The sequence below is a fragment of the Lactuca saligna genome, chromosome 4 (assembly GCF_052625555.1).
Source record: "Lactuca saligna cultivar CGN05327 chromosome 4, ASM5262555v1, whole genome shotgun sequence".
Classification (NCBI taxonomy): Eukaryota; Viridiplantae; Streptophyta; class Magnoliopsida; order Asterales; family Asteraceae; genus Lactuca; species Lactuca saligna.
The window spans coordinates 266218077-266229773 of NC_136420.1; positions in this window are offsets into that span (position 1 = coordinate 266218077).

An 11697-nucleotide genomic window follows, 5' to 3' on the forward strand; every position below is an offset into this window, starting at 1 on the left:
CCATGTTCATGTCGTGTAGTTTAAATTGACCCAAAATGCGAAGATTTTTAGTGTATTCTTCGATGAAAAACTTGAATCAATCATTTATTAATTTTTAAAATCGCTAACCAAAAACTTATTTCTATAAGCATCCTTAGTGATGTATTTTATTTCAAGGGTATCTAATAATTCCTTTGTACTATTGACAGTTTGGTAGATACCGAATAGAGAAACATACATATTGTTGAAACTATAACTACAATAGATATAGCGATAGTTCTTCTACTTAACTCTCATTATATTTTGCTCAAATGTCATGTCTTTAAATACCTTCGGCATGGGGGGTGCTAATCACATACACTAGCTTCAACGTAGTTAGGAGAAAGTGCATTCCCTTTAAACTTCTCAATTTTACAGAACTTAGAAAGCATATCTCTAATTAACTTAGCCAAGATAAATAACAATAAATATTAATTTAATTATTGGATCCATAAAATATGGTAATTGTGGTATGAAAATTGGGATTATTTGTGGAGTGTGTATATTCACTTTCCGAATTGATATTTCGACCTTATGTATGGGTATCATGAAATCCAATATAGAATATTCCATAGTGACACCTATGATTCATTCCAAATAAATAGAAAACAAAATTGCTAGACAAAATTATGGATATTCAAAGACTAAGAGAGTACCAAAACTTGTTAGGAAAATTGTCTTTGTATTCGCTCCTTAGAAGGTCTATATATAACATGACAAAATAGGGGGGGCGGGGGGGTGTACTCATTTATTAGTTTTAATGCAATCATTCAATGGTTTCAGAACTAACATAACCACCAGTTTACCATGAAGTGTCCATTAAATACAATTTCAGAACCAAACCGATCTTATATAAGCTTGTACTCCATACCATCCAACTTATTTTATAAATTGTTAATAATCCCATTGGCACACATGTTGATTTTATTAGCCTATATATTATTAGCCCACTTTTTTATGGACTCTTTAGTCTTTAGCACATTAGGGTTTTGTCTAGCTAGTATTTATATCCGCTTTATTCTTTGTAGTCTTTATGCCTTTCATTAAGATCTTTGTAATTTATCTTTATTATAATCATATGACAATCTTATAATGGTATCAAAGCGGAGGCTTGATACGTTGTTAGAAGCCTTTGTTGCAGTCATCTATGGCGTGGATCGAAATTTTTTAGGGTTATTTTAGCAGATGGTATTCGTTGTTGGTTGTTGTTGATTCGTTGTTGCTTGTATTTGTTGATGATGTGTTTTCTGTTGGTGAATTTCGTTTGCTATTGTTGTTAATTCGTTATTGTTGTTCGACTTCTTGTTGTCCGATTGATTGCTTCCGCTAGTTTGTTACCCCTCTCATTCTCAGTTTGTTATACTAACATTTTGGTTATTTATTCGTTATCAACATGACTGGAAATGATGGTTCCCTTCAGTCAATCAGTACTCGTTTTGATGGAAAGAATTACACGTATTGGAGTTACATTATGAATCATTTCCTTCATGGAAAGAATATGTGGGGCTATGTCACTGAGACTAAAGCCAAACCCTCAATACCTCAAACTTAGTATCTAGATTTGCTACTTGATGCTTGGGACACTGATAACTCCAAGGTAATTACGGTTGGGTTTTGAGCACTATAACACTCTTATGGTGCACATGCAACTCTAAATGCTTTGGATCTATGTTTTTCATTAATTATACATGCATTTTCAATTTTTCCAAAGCATTGTCCTAACTAGCATACATTTGAACAATTGAATGATACAACTAGTTTGGTGACATACCTTTATGAATGAATTGTAGTTCTTGGCCTTTGAAGCTTGAGAACCTCAAGTGTGATGCCTCTGTTGGTTCCAAAGTTCTAAAAGGCGTGAGGCGTGGTGTGGCGGCAAGGCCAAGCCTCAAGCTTAACGAGTTATGGTGAGCCATGGCGTTTTTCAAGGCGTGATGTAAGGCAGCGATTTTGTATTAATTTATAATTATATTACCACATAAATATAAATTTATATCAAATATACCTAGTTTTTAGATGAGTTATATCAACAACTAATAACAGAAAGTTCATAAAAAACACAATACTTGTATGTATGATTAGAAAAGGTATAAAAAAGAGCAAAAAAATGTGTATCAAACAAAAAAACACGCCCGATAACACATCATAACGCACCATGGCATGCCATATCACGCCTCGTCACGCGCCACGCCTAACAGCAACGTTATGAAGCTTTTCGTAATGGCGACGCCGCGCCTCACGCCATGGCGGGCCTTGACGCCCGCCATGGCGTGCGTTTTAGAACACTGATTGGTTCACAAACACCAATATGCAAGATGAGGCTTGGGAGAATAGGTTATTAGCACAAAATCAACTTCAGCTTCATGGAAAGTAAGTGGCAACCGATTTTCGCTCTAGGAGGGGCTTATTTATAATGTTGCTCATACTAGGGTTACACTTTGTAAACCCTAATTAGCTATGACTTTCCACATTCTCACGCTTCATGGGTTTAACCTCCACGGACTATCCAAGGATTAGTTTAGACTATCTACATAATCATGGATCATTGGCCCAGTCTACAAGAATCATTTATTTACATAATCAATCCCCATAGATTTAATTAGTCTCTTTTGACAACAAAATTAATTCTTGATCAGTACTATTAAATAATATGATTTCATATTAATATGTTATACTTGTAGTATGTTAATAAACCATAAACAAACTTATTCTCAAAATCCAGCCTATCAAATTGCACTGGTGAAGGCAACTTAAACAGGACCATGCTACAATCGGGTCAAGTACATCCCAGTTATAGTTATGGGCTTAGACACCAAATCCAACAGTCCCCACATGGATAAGTCTAATAACTATAACCACCAATGTGACTTCAGGATCCTACATACCAATCACAAGCTTTCAAAAGCCGCTGTCGAACTCTGGCCTAGTTAGTCATGTGTCCTTCTGATAAGGGATCATATATTCCTCTGTTCTCAAGATATCATCCAGAGAAATACATGGAACAATTTCTTACTTATTGTCCAGCAGTTTGTTTCCTGATTTCCAATTTGTCTAACATAGAACGTAACTGAACACATCAATTTACTTCTGACTAGGACCGACACATAGTCAAAACAGAATCATCGAGGGGCCCAAGATATCGGTTTTAATCCTCTTAGGATAACAGGGAGCAGATAAATTAATACATTATATGCTTGTACTAACTACTCATCAAATCATGCACAATGACACATTTTATAACATCAAGATACTGATGCGTTTCCATGCCATCAATGCACAACTAACTCATAGTCAACACCTCATATATCTTGGTTTGAAGACTATATGATATTATCGTCTCACAATTACTCGTGATAAATTCCATGAAGTAATTCAGGTTAGCGCGGGCTAATCCGGTACTCAAATCTTATTTCAGAAGTACTCATGAATGGTGTAGCAAATTGTTGTTATGCCTAACGCCTTAGACAATCTACAAGTCTACTCATGACAGTCTTGTTTCATACATATTTCCAACATATGATTGACTATGGATGGTTAGAATAAATCTTATTATTCTGGAAGTCAAAACATGCAAAGTGAAACAATAGTAAATAATTGACACAAGACAATAACTTTACTTATAAATAAAACTCCTTTTATTCATCATCAAATGTCAGCTACAATTTAGCTATTACAAGTTTTGGTTTGTCTAATCACTAAAACTAATATCATCTGTTATCCCAATGCCCCTTGCATGCTGGAAGTGCTTAACCCTAGTCAGTCACTTTGTATGGGGATTTGTTGGGTTTTCCTCTGATGATATCCCCTTTACTATGAGGTGTCCTTCTACTTGATGTCTTATGAAGTGGTACTTTCTGTCGATATGCATGAATCTTCCATGATCTCTTGGTTAAGGAAACCGCCCCTTCATTATCGCATAAAATCTCCATAGGCTCCTTTATGGATGGAATTACTCCAAGGTCTTCGATGAAGTTTAGCAACCATATCGCCTCCTTTAATGCTTCGCTTGTTGCAATGTACTCTGATTCGCACGTTGAATCAGCTACAGTCTCCTACTTGGAACTTTTCCATGTCACTGCTCCTCCATTCAGGGTAAACATCGAGCCTGACTGAGAGCGGAAATTATTTCTATCGGTTTGGAAGCTGGCTTCACTATACCTTGTTACTCTTAAGTCATTACTATGACATACCGAAATTCACGGCCAGAAAAGATCGATTTGTTTATGCTTTATTTGAAAATCAGAGCATATTTTTTAAAGAAATATAATGCGGAATTTGTTCCAAAAAAAATATATGAAAAAGAATTTATCAAAGCATTTCTGTAGAAATGTATTATATTAAAATCTTTGGGATATCATTGTTAATACAGATCAAAAGCATAAACATAAACAACATTGGCATTATAATATCTACTTATTATAGTAGCCTATAATCCATTGATCACTCATCAGATCATCACTCTTGTGCTCTCTTTCCCTACCTGTATATGAGAAAACTAAGTGGTCCAGGCTTGGGAGCCAGGTGAGCACATAGCGTTTTTAACCCGTAATAAATAAATTTATTAATTTCATCAACCAACAATAACCCGATTACCCAATCCCATTATCATTACTTTACGTTCCTAAAAGACATATTGTAAGGGATCTAGCCTAAGGATTATCATCGGGATGGACACCACTGCTAAGGGGTTTCCTCAACAATAAATGTTCGTAAGGAAACCACGAGGGGGATAGAGTACACCAGTGAACACATCGTTCACAAACACCTACAGGGTGCGGGCCTGCTAGCGTTCCACTTGACTGTCTAGAATAGTCTGTGGTTGACATCTATACTCTGCTAGATGATTGGATCAACAACAACATCGAGACCTCTCATCATTTTATTTCATCACATACTAACTATTTCATCTACCCATGTTTTACCCCAACATATTTGTAGATATAAAATGCTTATACAGTTTAAATCATTTAAAACATGTATAATAGTGTTCGTCTAACACAGATAACAAGTATACCGAAAATATGCACACATAGAATGTAATTTATATAAAATACTCCATATCAATGCGTAAGATGAAAATAAATATGCACTTACTTTAGTAGCGGGAGTAGATAGAATCTAAAAATGGTCAACCGCTCGTGATCATCGGGCTCGGGACACGCAACAGCTTCAGAAAACGAGAGAGAGAGAAGGAAGATTTGGTGTAAGAAGTGAATGAGGTCGAAATTGCTATTTATAGGCTGATTTCGGCCCATGAACGTTGTGAGAATTCATTACTCACATCGTGAGCCATGGTTGAAGCACGTCGTAGCTTCGACATCTACGTTCTAGGCTTGAATAGTGTCTGTTTCACTCCTCACGTCTTGAGAATTTATTACTCACGTCGTGAGCTTTTGAGTTATCATTTCTGTAGACTTCTAGCTTCGAAATGTGGCCTTTTGACTCCTCACACCGTGAGAAAAGAGGCTCACGTCATGAGTGCAGTCAAATTAGGGTTTCTGACACGTGGCATGTTCTTACACAACTGTATCTTCATAAGGTCATAACTTTTGCATAGGAACTTCGTTTTTGACGTTCTTTATATCCACGCATAGGTGGAGACGTACTCTACAACTTTCATTTAGACCCCTAAGGATAAAAAGTAGTTTATCATAAACTCACTTTTTTACGATTCCTAGTGTCGTGCCGGTTTCGATGCGAAACTTCGACAGGTCATATCTTCTTCGTTATAACTAGGATTTCAGTGTTCTTTATATCCCCGGAATCCTTGTCCCGACCACTATAACTTTATTCATAGACATTGGACCTATTTATTATTTTATTTTTGACGTTTATTTTTATTTTTAACGTATTATATCTTATAATTAAGTATAAGGCACATAAAATCACATAGTATTCAAATAATTCCTATTTATTATTTCAAAGTAGGTTATAAGTGTTGACCTAACTATTACACCATTAAATTAATTCTTAGCCTAGAAACACAAGCGTTAGAATTCTCTCCTCCTTAGGATGATTCCGAATTGGAATCATGCATCAGCAAACAGATGTGGGTAGTGACTCTTCATGTCACTCTCTGTTTCCCAGGTGAGGTTCGGCCCATTCGTATGTTTCCAGCGCACAAGCACTAAGTCAACCATCTTGTGGTGCAACTTCTTAGTCTTACGGTCAACAATCGCCTCAGGATCTTCAATTAGCCTCTTATTTTGATCCATCCTTAATTCTGAAATTGGAATTATATCGGGAATTTCTCCCGTCAACTTCCTCAAGTAACACACATGGAAAGTGTTATGAATACCATCTAGTTCTTACGGTAACTCTATCTTGTAAGATTGGTTCCCAATCCTCTGAAGAACATTGAATCGTCCTATAAACCTTGCACTCAACTTTCCTCTCTTTCCAAATCGTATAAGTCCCTTCCATGGTGAGACTTTAAGCAAAACCGAATCTCCAACTTCAAATGTCAGCGGTCGTATATTCTTGTCAGCATAACTCTTATGATGATCCTGAGCTGCTAACATCCTTTCCTTGATCACTTTCAGCTTTTTAGCAGTCTGATGGACTATATCGGGGCCCAGAAACTATTTTTCTCCAGCTTCTAGCCAACAAGATGGTGTATGAAAATTATGTCCATACAACGCGTCATAAGGTGCCATCTTAATGCTTGAATGATAACTGTTGTTATAGGAAAACTCTATCAGAGGTAAGTGCTCATCCCAGTTACCTTGGAATTCTAGGGTACATGCTCTCAGCATATCTTCCATTGTTTCAATTGGTCTTTCGCTCTGACCATTAGTCTGTGGATGGTAACCTGTACTTAAACACAACTTTGTACCCATTTGTTCCTGTAGACTTTTCCAAAACCTTGATGTGTAACGACTATCACGATTTTATACAATCGTTAATGGTACACCGTGAAGTCTTACCACTTCCTTCACATAAGCATTTGCAAGCTTATATATAGACCATTTCTCATTGTCTGTTATGAAGTGTGCACTCTTTGTGAAATGATCCATGACTACCCAAATCATGTCGTGACCATTCTTCTTTTTGGGCAGTTTAGTCACAAAATCCATGGTGATATCTTCCCGTTTACCCATGGGTATAGGTAAAGGTCCTAAACTCCCATACGGTTTTTGATTTTGTGCCTTAAACCTTGCACATGTTACACATTCAGCCACCTACTTTGCAATATCGATCTTCATCGTCAGCCACCAGTAGTAGGGTTTCAAATCCCTATACATTTTAGTGCTACCTGGATGAATCGAGTACATGGTTTTGTGAGCTTCTTCCATCAGAAGATCCCTTATGCCTCCCATCTTAGATACCCAAATTCTATCTTGGAATACCTTCAATCCTTGTTTATTTGTACCGAATACCAATGTTTTGCCTAAACGTTCTTCCTTTTGGTCATTTTTCAAAGCTTCTTCCTGAGTTTTCTTGATACTTTCCACAATCGTTGAGGCGACATCAATTCGTAATGATCTTGGCCTTTATCTTTCAAAGTTTCCTTTTCGACTTAGCGCATGAGCTACACCATTTGCTTTACTAGGGTGGTAAAGTATCTCACAGTCGAAATCTTTGAGTAACTCTAGCCAACGTCGTGGTCTCATGTTCGATTCCTTCTGATTAAAGAGATACTGGAGACTCTTATAATCAGTGAAAAGTTTGCACTTTGTGCAATTGAGGTAATGCCTCCATATCCTTAGGGAAAAAAAATACTACTGCCAACTTCATATCATGAGTGGGGTAGTTCTTTTCATGCTCCTTTAATTGTCGAGATGCATATGCTATCACCTTTTCTATTTGAGTTAGAACACATCCTAACCCGACTCCCGACGCATTGCTATACACTGCGAAATGTTCAACTCCATCAGGTAGAGAAATAATTGGTGCTTCACACAATTTATTCTTTAGCTTCTCGAATACCTCAATGTGTTTCTCACTCCATGCATATATGGCTTCTTTATGGGTCAAAGTTGTCAACGGAGCAGCTATCGAAGAAAAGCCTTGGATAAATCTACGGTAATATCCAGCTAATCTCAGGAAGCTTCGAATCTCCATGGTACTTTTTGGTCGTTCCCACTTCATTACAACTTTTATCTTTGTTGGGTCAACCATTATTCCCTCTTGGTTAATGATGTGACCCAAAAATTGAACTTCTCAAATCCAGAAATCACATTTGGAGAACTCAGCATACAACTTCTCCTTCTTCAGAACTTCTAATACTTCTCTTAGGTGCTTGCCATGCTCCTACTGGCTCTTTGAGTATACTAGAATATCATATATGAATACTATTACAGATTTAATGGTTTACAAACCCTATTCATCAAATCCATAAACGTTGGTGGAGCATTGGTCAGTCAAAATGATATAACTAAGAACTCGTAGTGTCCATATCTTGTTCTGAATGCAATCTTCTCAATATCCGACTCTCTCACCTTCGGTTGATGATATCCTGACCTAAGATCAATCTTTGAGAAATAGCTCAAACCTTGCAACTGATCGGATAGGTCATCAATCCTTGGAAATGGATACTTGTTCTTCACTGTTGACTTGTTCAGCTCTCGGTAGTTTATACACATCCTCATGCTTCCGACCTTCTTCTTTACAAATAGCAACAGAGCTCCCTAGGGTGATGAACTAGGTATAATAAAACCTTTGTTCAATAACTCTTGAAGTTGCGTCATGAGCTCCTTTATCTCCGTCGGTTCTAGTCGGTATGGTTCTTTCGCTATTGGTGTTGATCCTGGTGACAAATCTATTCGAAAATCCACTTGTCTATTAGGGGGAAATCCAGGAAAATCTTTGGGAAAGACTTCCGGATAGTCACACACCACGGGTATACTTTTTATCTCCTTCTCCTTCTTAGTATCAATCACAAATGCCAAGTATGATGTGCATCCTTTGGACAAACATTTTCTGGCTTTCATCAAGGAAATGATTCCATAATTTACTCTGCGTTTGTCCCCGTACACCATAAATGACTCTTTTCTAGATGGGTTTACTCTTACCATCTTCTTCTTGCATAGTGTCTCAGCATCGTACGTACTAAGCTAATTAATTCCAAGCACGATGTCGAAACCATTCAACTCAATGGGCAATAACTCCTGGTGGAATTTATTCCCATTCAAGTCGATGACAATATTTTTAATGCAATTACTAACAGGTTTGAACTTCCCACTGGCAAGTTCTACAACTATAGTATTATTAAGTTTATCTATAGGCAATGCTAGTCTTCTACCAAAATTGTGTGATATAAATGAGTAGTTTGCTCAAGAATCAAAAAATATATTGGTAGGCAATCCATTTACGAGAAAGGTACCTGAAGCAACATCTGCTTCATCCCTTGCTGCTTCCAGTGTCATCTGGAAAATTTTGTCTTTTGGTTTTGGTGGGACATTGGGCCTTGTTGTGTCACACCCCCAAAACCAAGGATGGCGGAAACGTCCGGGGGTGGAGGACTTCATGTATAGTATCATAACAACAATTGCAATAGCGATTTAAGCAAACACAACCAACATATATACAATTGAATGAGTTACATCATTGTAGAAATTACATGTTTCAAAATCAATTACAATATGTTGACAAAATATGAAATGTTTGACGCCTTAACGTCCCATCCTCAAAATGTGCCTGATTTCCTGTTTAGTGATTTCCTGAGAATACAAGTTGATTGAAAAAGTGTCAACACAAAGGTTGGTGAGTTCATAAGTTTTTGAAATAAAGAGTTTGGAAACCATTCTTTGTAATGTGTTGTGTGTCACCAAGAAAAATCCAATATTTTCCTTTAAAAAGTTACGAGGTCCTAAATCCCAGAACCAAGAATGAACAAGTATTTTCTATACTTAATGGTATAACCGTGGTTTTAAATCGGCATAAAACCCTTTTTGATATGAAGGCGTAAAAGTATTTTTCCATACTTAAAGTAATTTCAATGAGCTAAATCGACATAACTTGCTAATTTGAAGTTAGAACCCGTAAATCTTATGATTTGTTAATACCACATGTGAGCTATCATAATGATACTTGACATAGACGGCCTCGTAATACGACGTTCTTCAGGCGTCGCTGTTAAATGACACTTGTCACCACAGACCTGCCGGTCTAGCTGTTGCAAGCAGCTCAGGTGTGGGTTTCTCAAACCCAATATAGATCTATACACAACTATCACTTTCTCCCTACAAGAGACTCTAGTTAGAATTTACAGGACCTTTTGACTTTGTTACTTTGGAAGTAACCCGAAGTGAATGACTCACAAATTTATTCATTAACAGATTTACGTGAACTAAACTGAAGACCTTTGAATAATAAGTTTGAGAAGTAAATGATACATAAACTATAACTATTATAGTTTATCCGAAATGTTTGTAATGTATAAGTACTCTTTTATGAAAGCACATTAGTGTTATAAACCCATAATTTATGTTTATTATAACTTAATATATGTGTTCTAAATGAATGTATAATCTTATCATAAATGAGTAAGTTTCAGTTTATGATGATAAACTAACAAGGAAACACATTCAATATTTAGAACTTATTGTTATACACTTTGCTCAACATAATACAAAGTGTTATGAAAGTTATAAGCTGTTAACAAGTTTTAACCTTTCTGCATCGTTTTAGAAAAGTCATAGAAAAATCATACAAAGTCGAAAACTAAATCCGTAAATTCTGAAAGTTCCTAGAATCTGTCTAGTTTACTCATAATTTTTATCATGATTTTTAATGACTTCTAACTTGAGTGAAAAAGTCCATAATCACAAACTGGTCTGGATGGGTGATTGAATTGATAGGCAGTTTTGTAAAAATCACCATAAATTGTAGAAAAATCGTATGCAGATGTTCAAGTAGAAATTTTAAATCTAAGAACTGGAACTACTTTCACCTAAAATAGTTATGAAAACTAAAATGTTAAAGCTATCCAAAACAGTCCGTGAATGGAGTCCAACTTTTCTGATGAAAGCTGTTAGAAAAGTTTAGTTATGTTCTTGGTGTTTTAACTTGTATTCCTCCCCTAAAAACTTAAGAAAACATGAAAATTTAGGGGTATGAACTCACCTTGAGTGATTTCAATAGATGATTGTCGAAGAATGGAAGTGATCAACTCAAGAACACTTGAAGACGCCTTGAAGATTTTTGAGAATCTAACATCAAAGTGATGGAATTTGTGTAAGCAATCAATGATTTGAGTAGAATGAAGTGCAATAATCACATGGAGGATGAATTATACTTAGCAAGAGAAGAATAAAGCTTGAAGATCAGCCTTGGAGCCTTTAAATAGAGAGAAAAAGTTTGAGAGAAAAGTTGTGTTTGATTTTTGATGAAATGAGAGCAAGTGAAAGAAAATGAGGAGAAAGGTTGAGTGACCATCTCTAAAAACGTGGGGATGACTTGTGAGAGAGGTAAAAAGTACAAGGAAGTGAAAAGGTATGGTGGGGAGGAGTGTGTGTTAGGCATGCAGTGGGTATGGGGGTTGCTTACGTCATAATACAAAGATAAGTCAACACTCCACCTCTTGTACTTCACCCACTCTTGGATATGATTATCCCCAAAAACGTGGATAATTAGTAAATATGGGGTCTTATATGTTAAAATAAAGTTTTGGGTGAAAATCCCATGTTAAAATAATTAAAAACGGTCCTAAAACACACAACTCGTCGAAAACCGGGA